General features: G+C 37.6%; 1 protein-coding gene and 1 pseudogene across 2 annotated transcripts in view; one reads left to right on the forward strand and one right to left on the reverse strand.

Moving 5' to 3' along the window:
- Positions 1 to 21,487, forward strand: part of RAF1 (Raf-1 proto-oncogene, serine/threonine kinase) — a 65,664-nt gene that overhangs the window by 8,160 nt on the left and 36,017 nt on the right. The gene's annotated exons all lie outside the window — the stretch shown is intronic.
- LOC148091439 (ATP synthase F(0) complex subunit C2, mitochondrial pseudogene) lies at positions 3,584 to 4,143 on the reverse strand (annotated as a pseudogene).

Raw genomic sequence — 21,487 nt, forward strand, 5'->3', positions numbered from 1 at the left:
TGAATTTAGTTCCCTCCTACTGCCCATCACACACAAATGCTTACAATTAAGAGGATATACCTACTAAACTCATACTCAGAACTCTAACTCAGGACATCTCTTGAAAGTTACCTTGCTTAGTTAGCTTCCCCTCTTTTGGGCATTATCTGTAGAGTGCTCTGGGTTTTTACTATCAGCTCCTGAGGACATTTGGCGGCTTTAGCAGCTCCCTGACTAATCATTGGCCCTAGCTGCTGGCTATTTCCTTCTGCATTCATAGACTTTATACATGGAAAAACATTTTAACCAGAAATAATGAGGGGGATAAATGATACTTTTCGATCTTCCTTGATTTTATTCTGGACTGGAATTAGAGTGGGGATGTGAATGGTGAGAGTAGAGATCACTACCTTCATGACTAGTACTTATCTAGCTGTTTGACACTACAGAATGGTCCCTAAAGGCTTTTTTTTTTTTTTTTTGGTGGTGGTGGTGGGGTAAACTATACACAACATAAAATTTACCATATTAATCATATTTATGTGTACTGTTCAGTGGCATTAAGTACATTCACAATATTGTGCAACCATCACCACTATTTCTACAACTTTTTTGTCATCCCAAACAGAACCCTGTACCCATTAAACAATAACTCGCCATTCTTACCCCAGCCTCTGGTAAACTCTTCTACATTCTCTCTTATGAATTTGCCTATTCCAAGTGCCTCATGTAAGGGGAATAACACAATATTTGTAATTTTGTGTCTGACTTATTTCACTTAGCATGTTTTCAAGGGTCATTCATATTGTACCATATGTCAGAATTTCATTATTTTTAATTAAAAATTAAAAAAAAAGTTTTTATTGATTTCAAAGAGAGGAAGGGAGAAGGAGAGAGAGATAGGAACATCAATGATGAGAGTCATTGATTAGCTGCCTCCTGCACAGCCCCTACTGAGGATCGAGCCCACAACCCAGGTATGTTCCCTGACCTGGAATAGAACCAGGACCTCCTGGTTCATGGGTCGATGGTCAACCATTGAGTCACGTTGACCGGGCAGAATTTCATTATTTTTTATGACTAAATAGTATTTCTCTGCATGTGTATATAATATTTTGTTTATCCACTTATCTGTTGATGGACTCATGTTGTTTCTACCTTTTGGCTGTTGTGAATAATGCTACTATGAACATTGGTTTATAGGTGCCTGTTTATAATTTCTGTTTTCCTTTGAGTATATTCCTAGGAGTGGAATTGCTGGATCATATGGTAGTTCTGTTTAACCTTTCAAGGAAGTGCCAAACTTTTCACAGCAACTGCACCATTGTACATTCCCACCAGCAATACATGAAAGTTCCAATTTCTCCACATCCTTGCCACCGCTTGTTGTTTTTCATTTTTAAAAATACTAACTGTCCTAATAATGAAGCGATCCTAGGCTTTTTTCTTTCTGCTAGATTTAATAGGCAAACCAGTAGCTTAGGTGTTGGCTATATTTGCATCTGATGGACTCTTTTCTCCATTATGAATATATCTGTATATAATATTCTTTAAAGGGATAAATTAATTAACACAATTAATGACTCGTCTTTTTTGAAAAGAATAAAGTTTTTTGATAAACTGGTACATGTAGTTGTTTTAACCACCTTTCTTTATTTCCTCATACCCCCCCCTCATTTTTTTTTTTTTAAATCATCACCTGAGGATATGTTTTTATTGATTTTAGAGAGAATGGAGGGAGAGAGAGAAACATCTGTGTGAGAGAGAAACGTTGGTTTGTTGCCCCCCTTATACACCCTGGGATGGAACCTCCAACTTAGGTTAATATTGGCAAGAGCCATCTATAGGTTATTTATTTATTTTTGTATTTTCCCACTCCCTATCCCCCATGAACATATATTCTTTAATTAGTGTAATCAGTCAGTGTATCTTTTTAAAGATTAGTAGATTGGGAAATATAAATTACTACTAACCTTTATATGTGTATATGACATTTGTATGGGATTACAAGCCTGGAGAAAATCCCCAAAGAATAATATTAGGCTGTTAATATAATATAGATTACTTGATGGGGTTAGACAGGAGAGGAAAGGGAAGGGTAAAGTAAAGAAGGGGTTAAAAAAATAAAGACCAGTAATTTATATATCATTTAGGTCCTAAAGAAAAAAATAAAGCAGGGCAAAAGTTTTATAGGGAACTGAGGATGGGGACAGGTTGTTATTTATAATGGGTGTTTTTATAAAGTCATTAAATTTGAAGATTTAAAGTAAAAGGAAAACAAAGTTGTATAAAAAGTAAAAATGTCTGTGCTCTTTATCATTAGGTTCATTTCCTTCGAGACTTTTCCTCTACTGTCATTCCCTGTAAAGCAGTGACTGATTTGGAGATGAAAAGCAAAACTTGGGTTAAAAAAGAGTTCAGACAGAGTGACTTAAAATAAAAATAGGTACAGACATCTTTCACTGTAGAGCTGATTACTTTTAACATAATTGTTTTGAACTAGCTGATTTTTAACTTATAATTTAAAATTGATTACCTTTTTAAACAGAATCTTTTCAAAACTTGGGCAGCCCTGCTTGTTAATTTTTAGAAGGGTAGAGTGTCACATTTCTCCATGTGCGTTTATGCTGGCAAGTCATCTGATGAAGTTACCAGTTTGTGGTCAGAAATTGAGAAAGAAGAGTAAGGAAACTCAAAATATTGACACATACACACACACGCACTGCTTTGCAGTGCATCAGAGTGCCCTTTTGGACTGGTTGGGAAACTGTAGCCTAACCCTTTTCCAAACTAGACATACTATTGTTTCCTAGCTTGGATGAGATGACATTTGATTTTTAAGTCTTTAAGCATGTCTGTTCAGCAGAAACTGTTCATATATGAGGGCGATTTTTCCCCCCATGGTGTTGTGTGACCAATTGAATTTTAAAAACAACAACACTTATTTCCTAAAGAAAATTGGGGCAATCTTGAAAAATTGATTATCCAGTCTCTCAGATGGACCAGGGCTGAACTGAAGAAAGGGATGAGCTTAACGGAGAAGTAAATAGTGAAGTTGCATGACAGGCACATTCAAATACTGTGAATATTCAACCATGTTTTTGCTCTGTCCCAAAACAGTGTTTTTTAATAGGACAGGCAATTTTAGCCACCATTCCTCATACTGAATATATATTTTTGTGAGATTTTGATTGCACTTGAAGAAAATGAATCTGTTTTTTCATCCTCACTTCTCACAAGCCCTACAGTTTGACCATCATCTTACAGTTGAGTGTGATTCTTTTGTTTGGGGTGGGGAACATCTGGCCCTCGGGTCATATACAGCCTGAGAAATCATTTGGTCTGGCCCTGCCAAGGCAACCGCAGGCTGGACTTGAAATTCAATAAATCTAGCAGCCTTTTTCATAGCTAATTTTTAAGTTGATAATTTTGTATGGCCCGCAAATGCTGTTATAAATATCCAAATGGCCCTTGGCAGAGAAAAGGTTCCCTACCCCTGGTTTAAAGAAACATTTTTTTAAAAAGTGATCCCTAAAGATAATAGCTTATCTTTTTTTTTCTTTTCTTATTAATACAGTATTTGTTTGTCTTTCTTCTGTCAAACCCTGAGCCAACCACTCTCCCCAGGCTGCCTGGGGAGGTATAGGAAAAGGAACATACAGGGCAGACAAGACACAGGAGAAAGAACTATAGGAGGTGGAGACAGCTCCTTCACATGGCGAATAGGATGAGAAAGGCCACCATCAGGCAAAAGAGCTTCATGGCCTCTGAGAGGGCAAAGCCCAGAATGGCATAGGAGAAGAGCTGTTGCTTCAGAGAAGGGTTCCTGGCATAACCAATGATGAGGCTCCCAAACACAGTCCCAATTCCAGTACCAGAGCCTGCCACCCCTATTGTGGCAGCCCCAGCGCCAATGAACTTGGCTGCTGTGTCGATGTCCCTTGAAATGGTGCTGATTTGGAAGCTGCAGCTAGAAGTAAGCAACGTCAAGGGATGTGGGGTTGCTAAGCTGCTGAGGCTCTCATCTGTCAGTGTCTCTGGTCTTTTCGGCACCACTGCAGACAGTGACTGGCTCAGCTGAGACGTGCTCCTGACCAAGGAGGGGGTGGAGACAATCTTGGTGTAGGCGTACATATTCAGGGGATGAGGGGAGCTGCTACCAGGGCAGAGAAGACAGAGCAATAGCTTATCTTTATTGACTGACTACATTTAAGATTTGTTCTTAATACCCTTAATCTTCCCAACAACCTGGTGATGTAGCCACGTACATTATGATCCTATTTTAAAGAGGAAGAAACAGGCACTGCAGAGGATCTCTGGGAATATGGAGACAGTTTACAAAGAACAAATGAGTAAGATAGTGCCAGTCATTCCTCCAAGTAATGTGAGAGCTAAACAAGGTCTTTCAAAGTTGATCTGTACTTTGGAACCTAGAATGTAGTTTTTGGTATACAGTAATATAGTGGTTAAGAGTTTTAGGCTTTGGACTCAGAAAAACCTGGGCTGGAGGTTTAAGGGCCATCTAAAAGAGCTCCTGATTATTGTAATCAATAGAACCATCATGGTTGTGTAACATGATAATAGGTAGCATTTACTATCTCAGGCTAACACTGTGTGCTTCCCAAATATTATTTAATCCTCACATGTTTTAAACTTGTCAAGTAGAGGAGGAGAAACAGAAGTAAGTCTTAAACTTAGATGTCAATAAGTAAAATGCTATTTAAAAATACAGGCATCTTAGTGTATTCAGGTCATTTATGCCATACATAAATGAAGGAGAAACTCAGTGCAGCTAGATAATATTACAACGGAACTTTAACTGGAGGGCAGTGCCAGGTTATTTTGATGTATAGTAATTCTTTTATAGTTTTTAGTTGAGCAGCCTTCTAATTGCATGGAAATTTTATTTAATCTGTATTACCAACTCTGGGGGAAGATTTTTTATAATGAGGATATAAAAGAACTGCTTAAAAGAAATTTATAGAATCTTCATTGTATTTGTCTTAAGTCCTTTTCCATTTACTGCGGATTATAAGAATTAGCTTTCTGAATAAGATATGTTTCATACACCCTCTATTCTATATTATTTAGTGGATAAGAAGAAAGACCAAGTTAGAAAAAGCATTGGGAATGCTAGGGTAATGAATTTTGACAAAATCATTTATTATTTGGAAATGAAATAAACATCAGATATGAAGGAAAATGTAAATTTATGATATATAAGACATGGTGTATGCCCAGCCGGGCGTGGCTCAGTGGTTGAGCATCGACCTAGGATCCAGGCAATCGGGGTTCGATTCTTTGTCAGGGCACATGCCCGGGTTATGGGCTCAATCAATGACTCATCATTGATGTTTCTATCTCTCTCTTCCTCTCCTTTCCTCTCTCTGAAATCAATAAAGATATATTAAAAAAAAAAAAAAAGAAAAAAAAGACATGGTGTAAATGTTCCTTATCTCCACATACAGGTCTGATGCATTACTTATAAACTGTTTAAAAGGACTACAATAGTAACATCACATAATTAAATCAGTGTGTTATAATAGAGTCGCAATTTAATGAGGATCTGAATTTTTTATTTGTTTTGCTTCTCTTGAATTGTCACTAAACCTTTTTAACTTCACATTTTCTTTATCTAAAAAAGAAGTAGGAATACTACCTTGCTTTACCCTGTTTAACAGCCCCGTGAAATAGTGGTGAGGAGAGCTGAATAAACTGTAAAGTTCTGTAAAATTGTAAGTTCTCTTGACTAAAGTAAACTTTCTGGAATCTATCCTAACCACACAGAAAGCATTGCTACATTGTCAGAAACTAGGTTTTAGGTAGATTGAGTCTCTGAAAACTGCATTTAAATACCAAAGTTCTGGCTACCTTAGGTGTTTTTGTTCTACCACTTTAATGTAAGTGAAATATAATATTTGAAGAAAAACTAAAAAGGAGGTTTTTCAGATTATCTTAATTATAAACACTGATTTACTGAGGCATTTTTGAGGAAAATTTAAAATGCCTGTGTGTAAAGTATTTACATTGTTTGGTGTGTATGTGTTTCCCTACGCAGAAATGGTCAGTAATAAGATTTACATATCTGCTTCACCTGGCTGAGGTAGGCAGCGGGTGAAACAAAGTCAACCTTAACCCTAAATTTGTGAACTGCTTCTTGACTGTTTTAGGCAGAAGTTTTAGGACGTTTTGGTTCTTGTACATTGACCTCCTTAAAAGCTTCATGGATTAATCAGGATTGCTATAATTGTGTTTTGTGTGTGTGTTTTTTGTTTGTTTGTTTGTTTTTCCACCGAACCCAAAGATGGGGTCATCTTTTAGGAGAGGAGCTATGTGACTAGAAAATCAATGAGAAATGTTGAGTGAGTGCTCTAGTATGGTCTTTATCTCCAGAAGTTGGTAGAGTAGCATTAGGCTTTAAAGTGGGAGATAGAACTTAAAGCATAGGGCTCAAATCACTTAAAATTATACACTGAATACTGCTAGTTACATTTACATAATTGTAGTCTTAACAGATTTGACTTGTCCTGAGGCTACTTAATAGTATTTTGTATGTGTTCTGTTCCCTAGTAATATTGCACCTTAAATGTAATCCTGCTTTCAAAACTTCTTTTTGTAGCATTTGGTAAACTCAAGCAAAAATAACCAGACCCTCCTTAGGTTTTTGAAAAGTTTATTTTGTTTTCCAACTTATATTTTATTAATCTGGCACTAGTAATTCATTTTTAGAAATGCCTCTGAATGCAGCAATTCACTGAAATTATTACTAGAGCTGGGCCACAGTTTGAGCAGGCTGAAATGAATGTGTTGAGTTTAAAATGTCTTTATCACAACTCGGTGTTCTCCTGGATTATGAGCATCAGAATAAGTTATACAAATGTAACATAGTATGGCCTTTATATTTACTACCCTCTTACTTGGTTCGATCCATCACACGTTTGCATAGTTGAGTGTTCTTACGTGCTGTAACCGGTTTCTCAGCCACATGGTGTTTTGTGTAGATTGGGGCACGCAGATTGTGGGAACAGTTTTCAGAACTCTGCAGACTCTGGAAATGCAGTACAGCTTTTTGCCTTAGCCAACAAAATGTATGTGACTTCTCTGCTAATGCCTGGGGGTTGAGTGGTAGTACTCTGCTCTTACTGGCCATTTGATTTGTTGCCTGAGGATGGAAGTGCAATATTATGGGAGATCTCGTACCTTGCCTTACCAGTATTTAGACTTAAAGATAATTCATCTTATTTCTTGAAAGTAAGGTGATGAAAATCACTGGCCTCCTGCTTCTATTCTTTTTTCCTCAGAGCTTTCCACTGGGCATGTAACAGAAAACTCATTGGCTGTACTGGTGCATGCTGTTTGTGGAAACCCTCAGGAATGCATTCCTGGTTTTAAAAAAACCTGATTTACAGTGAAAGTTGAGTGTTACTTAACATTTCTATATTTTTGAGTTATTCAAGAAGGAGTTTGAGAAATTTATGCTGCACCATAGAAATCAGCTAATTAGCTGTGGCCTATAAAACTTGTTGACATTCAGCAGTCCCTGTTTTTATTTATTGAGAAATTGGCTTCACTCTTTTACTAAAATGGAGAATTATTCTTAGGGCTACATTGTGGCCTGTGATGGCCATAACAAATACAGAGGAAGTAGTGACTGCCGTTACGTTATAGAATTATTTGTAAACATGATGTGAACATGTAGCAGTTCTCTCATTATTTAGCTTTTGCTAGTTTGGGAAATTACTGAAAGCATTAACAAAATTTTAAGCTTGTTTTACAGAATTGCTCCTGTTGTTTACTCCTTTATTTTACTGTATTACTTTTTAATTATTTATTAATCTTACTCCTTAATTATTTACTCTATTAATTTTACTGAATGTCTGGTTTGTCTCATGGTGGACAGTTTATGTACATGAATCATATTTTAAATTTATACCTAAGAATCTAAACTCTAACCAGCATAATGCTTAAAGCATTTCTGTTTTGAGACATGTACCCAAAATATTTGGGAATTATTGTATTTCCTTTAAACTGAACTATCCTCCCAGAATCTGAAATTCTTTTCTTTCTACACATCTTTTTGCATTGTACATAATCTTATTCATGTTTAAAAACACATTTCTACATTTCTTGAGTAGGGGCACTGTGGTTTAAAACCACTTTTTATTTTCAGCACTGTATATTTAAGACAGATTGGATATGTGTGTGCGTAGGTGGAAAATGTTTACAGTTTCATGTGACAGAGCAACTGAACAGAAGTGGTGCTTAGTTTTATTTTTAAAATTAAAAAAACAAAACCTATGGAGGGAAATGCCAAATACTAATAAGTCAAACTTTGGAAATAACTCCAGCATATTTGAATTCTATAATGGCTTCAGTTGGGTATTATCTGGTTTTTGTCTGTGATTTGTCTGATGAGTTGTTAAATGACTATTTAGCTGTCAGTTAACAGTTGTACTGTGCCGATTGTACAGTTGTAGAATTTCACAGTTTTATTAGTACTCTAATTCTAGAGTATAGTCCTTCAGCATAGTGTGGTTCCTAAATGACTACACTGAAGATTTCTGTTAGAACTCAGCACTCATGGGACACAGATGACAGTATTTGTTATTCATTCAGGAAATATCTCAAGGACCTACTGTATGCTAGACACTGTTAAAGGCAAAGGGGTTATAAGGGTGAAATGAACTTAGCTTCTTGGAGCATACTATCTGTAGTGGGGTAGGAGACAATAAACAATAAGTAGGCAGATATCTAATACAATTTCAAAGTATTAGATGGTGTAAAGTATTATGAAAACCATAAAGCTGAGTACAGAGAAAAGAATGATGGGCAGGGGCAGGATACACTTGAACAGGATGGTCAATGAGGTCACCTTAGGGGAGTGACATTTGAGTGGAAACATGATTGATAAGAAGTGAGCTAGCAGCAAGAAGACCAGTATAACAGAAATAAAGTGAACGAGAGAGAGGGGTAGGAAATAGGTGGGAAAGGGAGACAGGGGCCAGCTTCCTGGTGCTTTCGACAATGTTCAACCGACTGAGCCACACAGGCCGGACTAAAAGTGATTGGATTTTGAGGGAGGAACTGGCAGGACATGATGGATGATTCAATGTGGTGGGTGAGGAAAATAAAGGAATCATGGATAATATCTTGGTTACTTTTTTGTGCTGATAAGCACTGTTATATTATCATCAATAATGGTAATATAGCTAATCACATAGTAATAGCTATCATGGATTAAGTCCCTTCTGTGTATCAGACATTGAGGTTTGCATTCTTTGTAGTTTTTCATTTACTTCTCACAACAACCTCTTAAATATAGTTGCGCTCATTTTACAGGTGAAATTGAGGCTTAGGTGTGATTTGCCCAGGTCCACACAGCCAAGAAGTTTATTTAACTATAGGTTTTTTTTACTTCAAAGTACATGCTCAGTTTATGTAGTCATTCAACAACTACTTGCCAGGTATTCTTTTAGGAGTTAAGTTTACAGAGGTTAGCAAAACTGAGTCACTGCTCTCACAGAGTTTAAATAAATTGTATTTTGTGTGTTAAAAAAAAAAAACTTGCTCGGCTGGTGTGGCTCAGTGGTTGAGTGTCAGCCCATGAACCAAGAGGTCTCTAGTTTGATTCCCAGTCAGGGCACATGCATGAGTTGTAGACTCGATCCCAGCGGGGGAGGGGTGCAGGAGACAACCAATTGATGGTGTTTCCATGTCATCGGTGTTTCTCTCTATCCCTCTCCCTTAGGCTGTCTCTAAAATCTATAAAAACATATTTAATTTAAAAAAAAGTCCTCACCTGAGGACATTTTCTCCATCGATTTCTAGAGATAGTGAGAGGGGGAAAGAGAGAGAGAAACATTGGTGTGAGAGTGACACATTGATTGGTTGCTTCCCACATGTGCCCTGACCAGGGCGGGGAACCTGCAACTGATGAGGTACATGCCCTTGACTGGGAATTGACTGGGAATCGAACCTGCGACCCTTCGGTCCACGGGCCGACACCCTAACCACTGAGACAACCGGCCAGGGCAATAAAAATTTACCAAAAAAACCCCAAAATCTTGCCCTGGCTGGGTGGTTCTATTGGTTGGAGTGTTGTCTCATACACTAAAAGGTTGCGGGTTTGATTGCCACTCAGGGCACATAACCTAGGTTGTAGGTTCAATCCCCAGTTAGGGCGTGTGCAGGAGGCAACTGATTGATGTTTTTCTCTCTCTTTCTCCTTACCCCTATTCCTCTCTCTCTTGAAAATCAGTAAAAACTTGTCCTTGGATAGTGATTTAAAAAATAATAATTTTACCATAACAGTGTTTGCAGTTTTGTGGTCCAGTTGTGTGTAGGGAGGACCTTGCTTACCTGAATGTTGGATTTTTGGTAGCCTTAATCTTCTGGAATAATAGCTCTGATCTTGCAAGCAAGCCCATACTGAAGCCTTTTCTCTTCCTGTTGTGCTCCTTATACACAAACTTGATTATCCCTTTTTCTGAAATCAGGTTGTCATTAGCATATGCTGAGTAGGCGAATCCACAGAGGCAAATACAACAGCAGTAGTCAGAAGTGGCACTGGCAGCCAGGTTGCAAGAAGTAGCTAAGAATACAAAGGAGACACAGAACTCTGTGTGTTACGTTATTATTGTTTTTGAAACTTTTCCACTAAATAGTAAAGAAGATTAAATGCCTACTCTTTAAGCCTGAAAGTTCTTTGAAGTCATGACTTATCTTAAATATTTGGTTCTTGGATTTTACTTCATAATAGGTATATTTTAAAAATAGTAGTTTACCTTATTAGCCTCCCTCACTAAAGTCTGAGTAAAATTTTTAGAAATAACAAATTAATCTAAAATCTATATATTGTCAGTAACCAGAGTTTACTCATTATAGTAATTTATAAATCATTTAGAAAAGGTTGCTTGGAAAGCTAGGGAAGGAGTATTCTGTATGAGAAAATTTTAATATATGTTAGATTTTTATAACACTAGAATTAAAATAAGAGTTTAGAGCTAGAAGGATCGTTACAGGTCACCTCATCCTTATTTTGCAGAGGAGGTAACTTGAGGTCCAAAAAAGGTAGTGACTTATTTGTAGTTGGTTGTAGAGCCTGGATTTAAACTCAGGAAAGGCAAGTTATGTAACTTTTTTGAGTCTTATCTTTATCTACCTCAGAGTTATGTGGATTACGTGAAATAGCATATAAACACCTATATGCTCAGGGCCTAGCTCATGGTAGATACCTAAAAGGTGCTGGTTTTCTTTTTCTTTCTTTCTGTTTTGTTTTTTTTTTAACATAATTTTCTTTATATTCAATATAAGGAAATCAGGTATATACTTGTCTCTGTTCCCCAGCTATATACAAATCAGGTATATACTTGTTTCTGTTCCCCAGCTAAGAAATGTAATCTTTACTAAATCAATCAGGTATAAGGAAATCAGGTATATACTTGTCTCTGTTCCCCAGCTATATACAAATCAGGTATATACTTGTCTCTGTTCCCCAGCTAAGAAATGTAATCTTTACTAAATCAATCTTCAAGCCCACCCCTTTCTCATTATTTTTACTGCCATTTATTAATTGAATTTATTGGGGTGACATTGATTAATAAAATTATATAGGTTTCAGGTATACAATTCTGTAATACATTATCTGTATATTGTATTGAATTCACCACCCCAAATCGAGTCTTCCATCACCGTTTATCCCCCAATTACACCCCCCCCTTGGTCCTAGTGATAGATGTATTTCTGAGAAGAAACTGAACAAGAAAACTGGTGTCATGTACCCTGTCTGCTTATCAGTTTATAGTCTTGCAAGGATTCCTCCTTGAGTTTTGCTAAAGAAGGAAGAGAGTGCTACAAGGGCTTAAGATCCATGTTGTTTGCATGATTTTTCATGGGTAGGTGTTGTATGAACAGTAGCAATGCCTGAAAAGTTTGAAGTTAAATGTATTAACCTGAGTTTTGATTGTACTTTGTAAGAGTATGTTCACTAGGCCAATTTAAAGATATCTCTGTGTTGTGTCTGCCCCGCACACCCACCCTCTGTCTGCCCATGGTTTTGCTGTTAACTACTTTTTTCCCTGAGGAACTGTCAACCCTTATTCCCTATTACATAGTCATTCTGTTTTAATGAGATCGACCTCATCAGGTTCTATAGGAAAATTAGCTTAAACCAATGAGTAAAGCCCAGCCCTTTCAACATTATGATGATCTGTTCACAGTGACTCACTAAAGGCCAATGAGATGTAAAGTCATGTTTGGTGCTTCCTTACTCCAAAGAACTTCCCTGAGAAATGCTCTTTACCTGCTAGACTTAAATGAGAACACATGTAGCTCTCAAAATCTGCTTTTAGTCATCCATGTTGTGACTTGTGGGTGTGGGAGATTGCCAGCCTTAGAACCAAGTGAACTCCAAGGAAGGCAGAGAGGAGAAAAAAAAAGAAATCAGATCTTTAGTGACATCATTGGGCCTTGGAACCAAGCCTTCCTGAAAGCCAGCCAGTGTCTACCTTTGGTCTTGTCAGTTGAGAACCATTACATTTTTTTTATTTATGCAGTTCAAATCAGGTTTTCTGTTACTTGCAACCCCAAAACTTAAATAATAACACTCAGCTTACCCGTAAACCACTTACACTTCACTTCAAATATCCAGGAGCCTAGACTTAGGAAAATCAGCAAAAAACATTCTTCCAGATGAAATTAAATTTGTCAGCAAGCATTGGTTGAGCTTCTTATCCATTCATTTATTGAATACATATTTGAGTCCTGCTCTGTACTAGACTCCGTGCAAGGTGAGGGAGCTGAAGATTAGTTCTTGCCTTCAAGGAACTTACAGTTTAGAGGAGGCAAGCTACATTCAAGTAATAATTAAATATAATTTTTCTTAAAATAAGCTCCTCCAATTGCTTTAATCTTCTTTGTTTTAGAATGTGCTGTTGTGTGTCTCATTTGTATTTATTATATTTCTACCTTACGGTATAGTATATAATTTTACTACAGTTATGTATATATGTCTCTCCTACCTCATTTTGTTACAATGTACAAGAGTTCCAGTTTCTTCATTCTTGCCAACACTTATATATATATAAAAACAGTCATCCTAGTGGATGTGAAGTGGTATCTCATTGTGGTTTTGATTAATTTCCCTAATGATTAGTGATGTGTACTTTCTCTTGATGTTATTGGCTGTTCCTATATCTTCTTTGGAAAAATGTCTATTCAAATCTTTTGCCCATTTTTAAATTGGGTTGTCTTTTTTATTATTGAGTTGTAAGAGTTCTTTATTATATATTCTACAGAATATTTATATTCTAGATGGAAGTCCCTTAGGTATATGATTTGCAAATATTTTCTCCCATTCTTTGGGGGTGTCCTTTTACTTTCTTGGTGATGTCCTTTTTAGCACAAAAGTTTTATATTTTGATGAAGTCCAGTTTATCTGTTTTTCTTTTGTTGCTTGTGCTTTTGGTGTTATTAAAAAGCTACTGCCAAATTCAAGATCATGATGATTTATTTAATCCTATGTTTTCTTTTAAGCATTTTATAGCTTTTAGTTTTAGCTCTTACAAAAGGGTCTTGATCCACTGGGTTAATTTTTGTACATGCTGTGAACTAGGGTTTCAGTTTAATTCTTTTGCATGTAGATAATTCAGTTGTCTCAGCACCATTTTTGCTCGGACCGTTGTTTGGCACCCTTCTTAGTTCTGTTCCATTGAACTATATGTCTATCCTTATTCCAGTACGATACTGTCTTGAATAAGTTCAAAATTGGGAAGTGTGAGTCCGCAAACTTTGTTCTTTTTCAAGATTCTTTGGGCTATTCAGAGTCCTTTGGTTTACATATGAATTTCAGAGTTAACTTGTCAATTTCTACAGATAAACCAGCAACGAAGGCTGTTCTGATAGAGATTGTGTTGAAACTATATATCAGTTTGGAGAATATTGCCATCTTAATAGCAAAGTTGCTTTTACTGCTTTGGACATATACTTGGAATGACATTCTCCTCTTATAGCTCCTGAGTTTACATGTTTCATTTCATAGGACCATTCGGTCTATCTCTATTTCAAATCAAATTGCCTAGCTTGGATCATTGTTCCATTCCATTATAGTGGGGCCTAGAGGGTAGGATGATGAATAAATATATAAACATCGCTGCTTGGGGCTTATTCCTATGGTGAGGGAAGGAAGCTCTCAAAAGAGGAGTAGTGTGAGTTTGTGATATTGTCTGTTCATCTTGGAAATGCCAAGCAGCTCTTTGTTGTTCAGTTGAAAGCTATTCATCAGGCACTGTCATTGTGGCAGTTGGTTCCAGCAGCTCTGTGGGTGGCTCCAAAAACAGTTCTAGAGGAAAAGAGGTTACCTACTTGTGGGTACGGTGGTTGCCTTCTTGCATCCCCTAGGCAGCATGCTCCTTTAGAAACCATTTCCATTTTATTATGGAACTCTTATGGGCACTGCCTTCTTCATTAGTGTGTTTCTTCAACATCACCCAAGACATTATGGATATCTCATGTTTCATGATTATTTTATATCCGTCAGTCACTGAGGCAGTCTTAATTCCCAAGCCGGCTAATACTGTAATTGTCTCTTAAATGGTGTGTACCTAGTTGGCAGCATCTTGGAATTTTCTTGTCCAAAATTCCAGCAGTCACCGCTGGGAGGCACTCAAGGGCTTTTGCCATAAGCTTTAGTCTGCATGAGTGGATGACAGACACTTCCAAAATCATAAATGAGTGGTGGTCATAAGGCCCCAAAGGTGTTGAGAGCTACAGCCTTTTGTAATTCAGACATGGCCTGCTTTTGTTCAGGTATCCACCCCAATATAATGTTCTTTTGGGTAGTCTTATAGGTGAGAGCTCACAGTACTCCCAAATGTGGTATATGCATTCTCTAAAATCCAGATGAACCAATCAAACACTGGTCTTCTTGTTTGGGCCTAGGGGTGGGTAGCGACAGCAATTTACTTTTAGTCTGTTGTGAGATATCCCTGGTGGCTCCTGCTCAGGATATTCCTCAGAATTTCACTGTTGAGGCAGGCCCTCAGATTTTTGCTGGATTTATTAACCAGCCCTGGTTGGTCTTGTGCAGCACCATTGCATTCAAATCAGTTAGCTTGCTCTTCAGTTTCCAATATTATCATGTCTTCAATATAGTGTACTGTCACACTTGAGACCTGCATCAAGTCCAAATCCCTTCAGACCAAATTATGACAATAAACTGGGGAGTTCAGATAACCCTGGGCAGCATAGTAAAAAAAATTTGGGGTCCTTCCTGTGTGCAGGCAAGCTGAGGTTGGCTCTCTTTAGAAAAAGATGGTGAAGCATTTGCAAGGTCAGTGACTGAGTAGCAGCCTCCTTTAGCCTGATGTATTTTCTGTATGGTTGAGACCATGTCTAGAACTACTGAGGCTATGGGCCTTATAACTTTATTTAAGCCTCCGTAGTCTACTGTTAATCACTGTGAGCAATCCACCTTTTTCACAGGCCACACAGGGCTATTTATGCCCAATTCGTTGATACCAGCACTCCAGCTTCTAGCATGTCATTAATTAAAGCGATACTCTTTTTTTGTCCACCAAGTATTCTATATTGCTTTTAAGTTAACCACCTGTGTGGGCTCGGGCACTTCCAGTGGTTCCCATTTAGCATGCCCAATTAAAATTTGCCCCCAAGAGCAGACTTACATACTTTCTGTTTTACAATATCATATTAAGCAAGGGAAGCAATCCTTAGACATAACATCCATCCCAGTAATACATTGAGGTAATGGTGATGTGACCACTTCACACAAAACCTGTTTAAAAAACCCAGTTTTTCTACAAACTTAATTCTGTCATCCCTTATATTCCTAACTGTAGCCTTCTTACATTCCAAATGTAACTGCATAAACAGGTTTTGGTTTTACAGTTCACTGGGCTCCTGTATCATGGAGTTTCAGAAAAGTTCCTTCTTCCCTTGGCCATTTTACCCACTTATGCACAAATGGCCTTGCTTCCCTGGCTGGCGGTGGGCCTGAAGACCCTGGCCTTGATTAATCTTCCTAGCCATCGCCTCGGAGTTCCTAGTCAGATTCCTCATCTCACTGAGATAAATAGAACGGACTTGTTTGGGGCCCTGTGATGTTGGGGTCCCATTGGTTCACCAATCTCATGTAGTGCTGCATCAACACCTTTGTTTCAACTTCATCAGTGTCCCCTTTATTCATCCTGCTTTTCAATAACCATCTGAAGATTTCTACTCTGCTGGATCTGTCAGCGGTTTTGAGTTTGAAATCTGTTCTTTTCTTTTAATTAAAAAAGGAGTTTAGGAAGTATTAAAGAGTAATATACTAGACAGACATTTTCCTTATTGTAATCGTTGTCTGATTGATTCAGTGTTATTTTATGTCTTGTTCACAAATCCTCTAAAATCATTTTGTGAACCATGAACTAATATATGGGCCTATGCTTTGGGAAACCCCATGCTGCTAGGCTATTTTTTTTCTTTATTTTTATGGTTGACACTATTACAGATGTCCACGTTCCCCTCCCCCCACCTTTGCTTGCCTCCACCCAGCCCTACCCCCATCCCTCTGGCCACTGGTAGACTATTTTATTCATGCTGTTCAACCACCTAGAATATCTCAAGATCCAGAACTGATCTTACTACCTCCCTCTTCAGGGAATAGTGTACTTAAAGGGGGTGGGGGTGGGTAATAGGATCATGTTAAACTTTTTATTTTTAAATATATTTTTTATTGATTTCAGAGAGAGGAAGGGAGATGGAGAGAGAGATAGAAACATCAATGATGAGAGTCATTGATCGGCTGCCTCCTGCATGCCCCCTACTGGGGATTGAGCCTGCAACCCAGGCATGTGCCCTGACCAGGAATCAAACCAGTGACCTCTTGGTTCACCATCAGTTGACCCTCAACCACTGAGCCACGGTGGCAGGGCCAGTCTGCTTATTTTTAAAAGGATAGTATTAAACAGCTGATTGGAATCTTTGAGTGCTTGGGTTAGGCTTGTCTTTGAGCTTCGTTTTAAGGTAGGGGAACTCGTGTCAGTTTCTTTAGTGTGGTTGCCCAGCTATGGAAAAGGCTGTTGGTCTCTGCATTTAGTTAACATAGTTTTTAGAATGAGATTTATGCTTTAAACTGTAAACCAGTCTAGAAACTTTCTGTTTGACCTTTTCCAGTAATAAAAGGTATCGGGCCTTTTTATTAGAAGCATTTCAGGCCCTGACCAGTATAGCTCAGTTGGCTGGAACGTCATCCCATATACTGAAAGGTCATGGGTTTGATTCTCGGATTTATTAATTAATTTACATATATATATATATAAAGTGTGTGTGTGTGTGTGTGTATATATATATATATATATATATATATATACACACACTTTTTTTTTAAAGAAGCATTTCAGAGAGCTTTTGGGGATTAGGCTATTGAGTTATATTTTTCTTTGAAGGAGTATAAAAAACACAAAATAAGCTCACTTAACCTACTGATGGAAAGTTGACCTGATGTGAAATTCTTATAAAAGTTATACCCACTGGTGTTGCCTTTATCAATCTGTGTCTTTACCCTTTCAAAACTTTTAGAACTCTTTGTTACTTCTTAGAAGATGAAGTAGTAGCACAACCTGCCTTTTCCGGGTTAACCTCCCCCCCCCAATAAAAAGATCAGAGAAAATAGATAGCAACCAATTGCTTTTAGAAAAACAAGCTTATATTAAAAACAAAAATTCACCCAAGTCCAGTTTAAAAATATTAAAAACATGACAGTAGCAACACTCACATAATTCTTACCTTTTGACCCAGTATAATCCCAAGCCTAGGGTGTGAAGCACAATGCCTATATTCCAGAAGGTATTTATTTCAGGTTCTCTCTTAGAACAAATAAGATGATTTGAGAAATTTTAAAATTTGAAAAAATGTAAAAATGTGTGATAATAGGTAAAAATAGGTAAGAATAAATTACATCCAACACAACAGAGTATGATTAGGCAAACAATTATCAAATATTTAAAATTAAATTGGAAGAATAATGGAGCACAGGATTTAGATTATGAATGTAGTTGTGCATACATGTGGATAAGGGTTAAGGCCACACTAGCCCCATCGGCTCCATTGCCAAGTAACAAAAGGTCCATGGCTCAACTATCAGGACTGCCTCCATGTGAATTAGGAGAATCAATCCCCTTCCTCTAGGCTCATGGTGTCTGTGTACCAGGCACATGGCTGGATTTCTACCCTGTCTCATTTTCTATGCTGGGTGCCCTTGTATAAGTCAGAAGTTATAACAGTATCATTTCATATGTGTCAGGCATAGTAATAAGTGCCTTACAAACATTTTTGAACAATTTTCATAACAATGAGGTATTATGCCTTTTTTTTTTTTTTAACAGTTAATTCTTCAGCCCAGACATCCTCTGAACTCCATAATTCTGTATCTATTTTCTATACAGCTTATTTGGAAAAGCAGCTGGAGCAATCCTTGTCTCTTCTGCTCAAAACCTTTCCATGGCTTTTTGTTTCACTCAGTAAAAGGCAAAGTCCTTAGAGTGATCTACAAGGCAAGGCAGTGTGTTATCTGCATTGCCTCCCTTGCCCCCAACTGTGCTCTCAGTTCACTGAACTCCATGATCTCTTTAGTATTCCTTGTATACAGGACAGTCCTGCTCTAGGGTTTTCACTGGCTGTCCTCCTAGATATCTGCAAGTTGAACTCCCTTACTTCCAAGTCTTGGCTCAACTGTTACCTTCTTACCGAAGCCTACTCTGACCTCACTTTGTAAAGTGCAACCTGCCTTTCTTCAGGACTTATCACACACTGTTGTATTATTATATAAGTTACTTTATTGTGTGTTTCTCTGCTAGAATATATGCTTCTCCTGAAATCAGGGATTTTTGTCTCTATTTTACTGAGGTACTGAAGCATCTAGAACAGTGTCTGGTACATAGTAGGTACTCAGTAATGTTTATTATTGCATGAATAATCAAGTGAGAAAATTGGCATGGGGAAGTCAAGCAATTAAGCAAAAGGCCATACAGCTAATAAAAGATGGAGGTAGATTTTGAACTGATATCCATGTATTGTGCTTCTAATATTAGAAGATATTTTTAAACTGTTGTGTTACGATGAGTAAGATTATGGGTAACTTTTTCCCTTTACCCTTCTTCCCAAATTTAATTCTTATTATATCATATTTTAAATAAAAGTATAATTTTTAAAAAGTTACCTGAGTGGAAGGAAAGAGCCAGCTATCAGGAAGCTAGAACACGCAGGCCACAGGGTTGAAATCTGGCACCTCATCTGAGCAACAGCTTGTCTCACAAATGCACTGATCTTATTTCCCTTGAGAATAAAGAATGATGGTGTGATAAAACCCTACTAAAACTTGTGAGTGCTTTTGACCTTAGGTATTCTCTCAGTAATATTGGTTGTTCCCTGTCTGACTATGTAACCTTGGACAATTTTATTTAACCTTTTTGGTCCTTAGTTGCCTAGTTATCAAAATACAGTAATCGTCTTTTTCATAGAGTTGTTGAGAATATTAAATGAGATATTGTATATAAACTTCTTATGTACATATTGAAAAAAGAACTCAATATTATTGCCCAGCAGGTGTGGCTCAGTGCTTGAGTGTTGACGTAGGAACCAAGAGATCACACTTTGATTCCCAGTCAGGGCACATGCCCAGGCTGCAGGCTTGTTTCTCAGTAGGGGGCATGCAGGAGGCAGCCGATCAGTGATGTTTCTCTCTCATTAATGTTTCTATCTCTCTATCCCTCTCCCTCCCTCTCTAAAAACCAGTAAGAACATATTTAAAAGAAAAGAGGGTAGACCCTTAAATAACTCATTATTAATGCTGCTGCTTAGTTGGTACAGAATTTTAAGAAAATTTTTTTGTGTGGTTGTATCTTGTTGTATAATGAGTTGGCAGGTGTTAAAATAGAGAGCAAACCAGTATTGTTATTGTTTAGGTAGCCAAACAGTCCTTGTTAAATATTTGTGTTTTTTAATGGATGCTTGCTTTTGGTTATAATTTAATATTACCAGGTTTCAAGATGGCAGCAGAGTAGGTGACTCTTTCTTGCACCTCCTCCCAGAACCAAACTAGAAATAAAACTAAATTGGGGCACATTCACCCTGAATTACCAACTGAAGACTAGCTGAAGAGGAGACTTTTAAAAACAGAGAAGGGCAGAAACCATCTCGAGACTGCACCTGCATAACAGCTCACACATTGTGGTCAGTACTGAGCCTCACAGTTAGCTAGCCTGAGGGGAGATCCCACCCATGAATGGAACAACAACAATCAAGACCCTGTTACAACAGAAGAGCCCAAATAACCTATACAAGGGACATTCCTAGAGCATCCACCTCAGGAGATCAAATGACTGTACCACTGTGTCCCACAGGACACTTACTACATAAGGTACCCCATGAAGACTGGGAGTCATAGCAGTTCTATCTAATCCATAGAATCAAACACAGAGAGACAGCAACAATGGAGAGACAAAGAACCCCCAAATGAAAGGGAAAAAAGGCATCTCTAGAAAAACAGTAAAATGAAATGGAGGCAAGCAATTTATCAAACATAGAGTTCCGAGTAATTTTTATAAGGATGCTCAAGGAACTTAGTGAGAACTATAAGGTACGTAATGGGAATTATAAGGAGCTTAGTAGGAACTATATCAGCATGAAAAAGGACATAGAAACCATGAAAAAGAAACAGTCAGAAATGAAGAATACCATATATGACATGAAGAATACACTGGAAGGAATTAAAAGTAGGCTGAATGAAGCAGCGGATAGAATCAGCAATTTGGAAGGCAAGGTAGAAAAAACACCTAATTGGAACAACAGAAAGAAAAATTTAAAAAACAAACCGGCTAGTTTAAGGGAACTTTGGGACAACATGAAATGCAACAATATCCGCATCATAGGGGTACCAGAAGGAGATGAAAGTGAGCTAGAGATAGAAAACCTGTTTGAATAAATAACAACAGAAAACTTCCCTAACCTGGTGAAGGAAAAAGTTACACAAGTTCAGGAAGCACATAGAGTCCCAATCAAGATGAACCCAAAGAGACTCACACCATGACACATCATAATTAAAATGGCAAAGATTAAAGACAAAGAGAATCTTAAAGACAGCAAGAGAGAAACAGCTACCTACAAGGGAGTTCCCATAAGGCTTTCAGCTGATTTTTCAACAGAAACAATTCAGGCCAGAAGGGATTGGCATGAAGTATTCAAAGAACGAAAAGCAAGGATCTGAAACCAAGACTACTCTATTCAGCAAGGCTAGTACTTAAAATTGGTGGTGAAATAAAGAGCTTCCCAGACAAAAAAAGGCGAAAGAAGTTCATTACCACCAAACCAGCATTGCAAGAAATGTTAAAGGGACTGCTTTAAGAAGAAGAAAGAGAGAGAGGAACATAGGTATAAAGAAAAAAATGGCAATAAATAAGTACCTATCAGTAATAACCTTAAATGTAAATGAATTAAGTGCTCTAATCAAAAG

The sequence above is a fragment of the Miniopterus natalensis genome, chromosome 15 (genome assembly GCF_054644295.1).
Source record: "Miniopterus natalensis isolate mMinNat1 chromosome 15, mMinNat1.hap1, whole genome shotgun sequence".
Lineage (NCBI taxonomy): Eukaryota > Metazoa > Chordata > Mammalia > Chiroptera > Miniopteridae > Miniopterus > Miniopterus natalensis.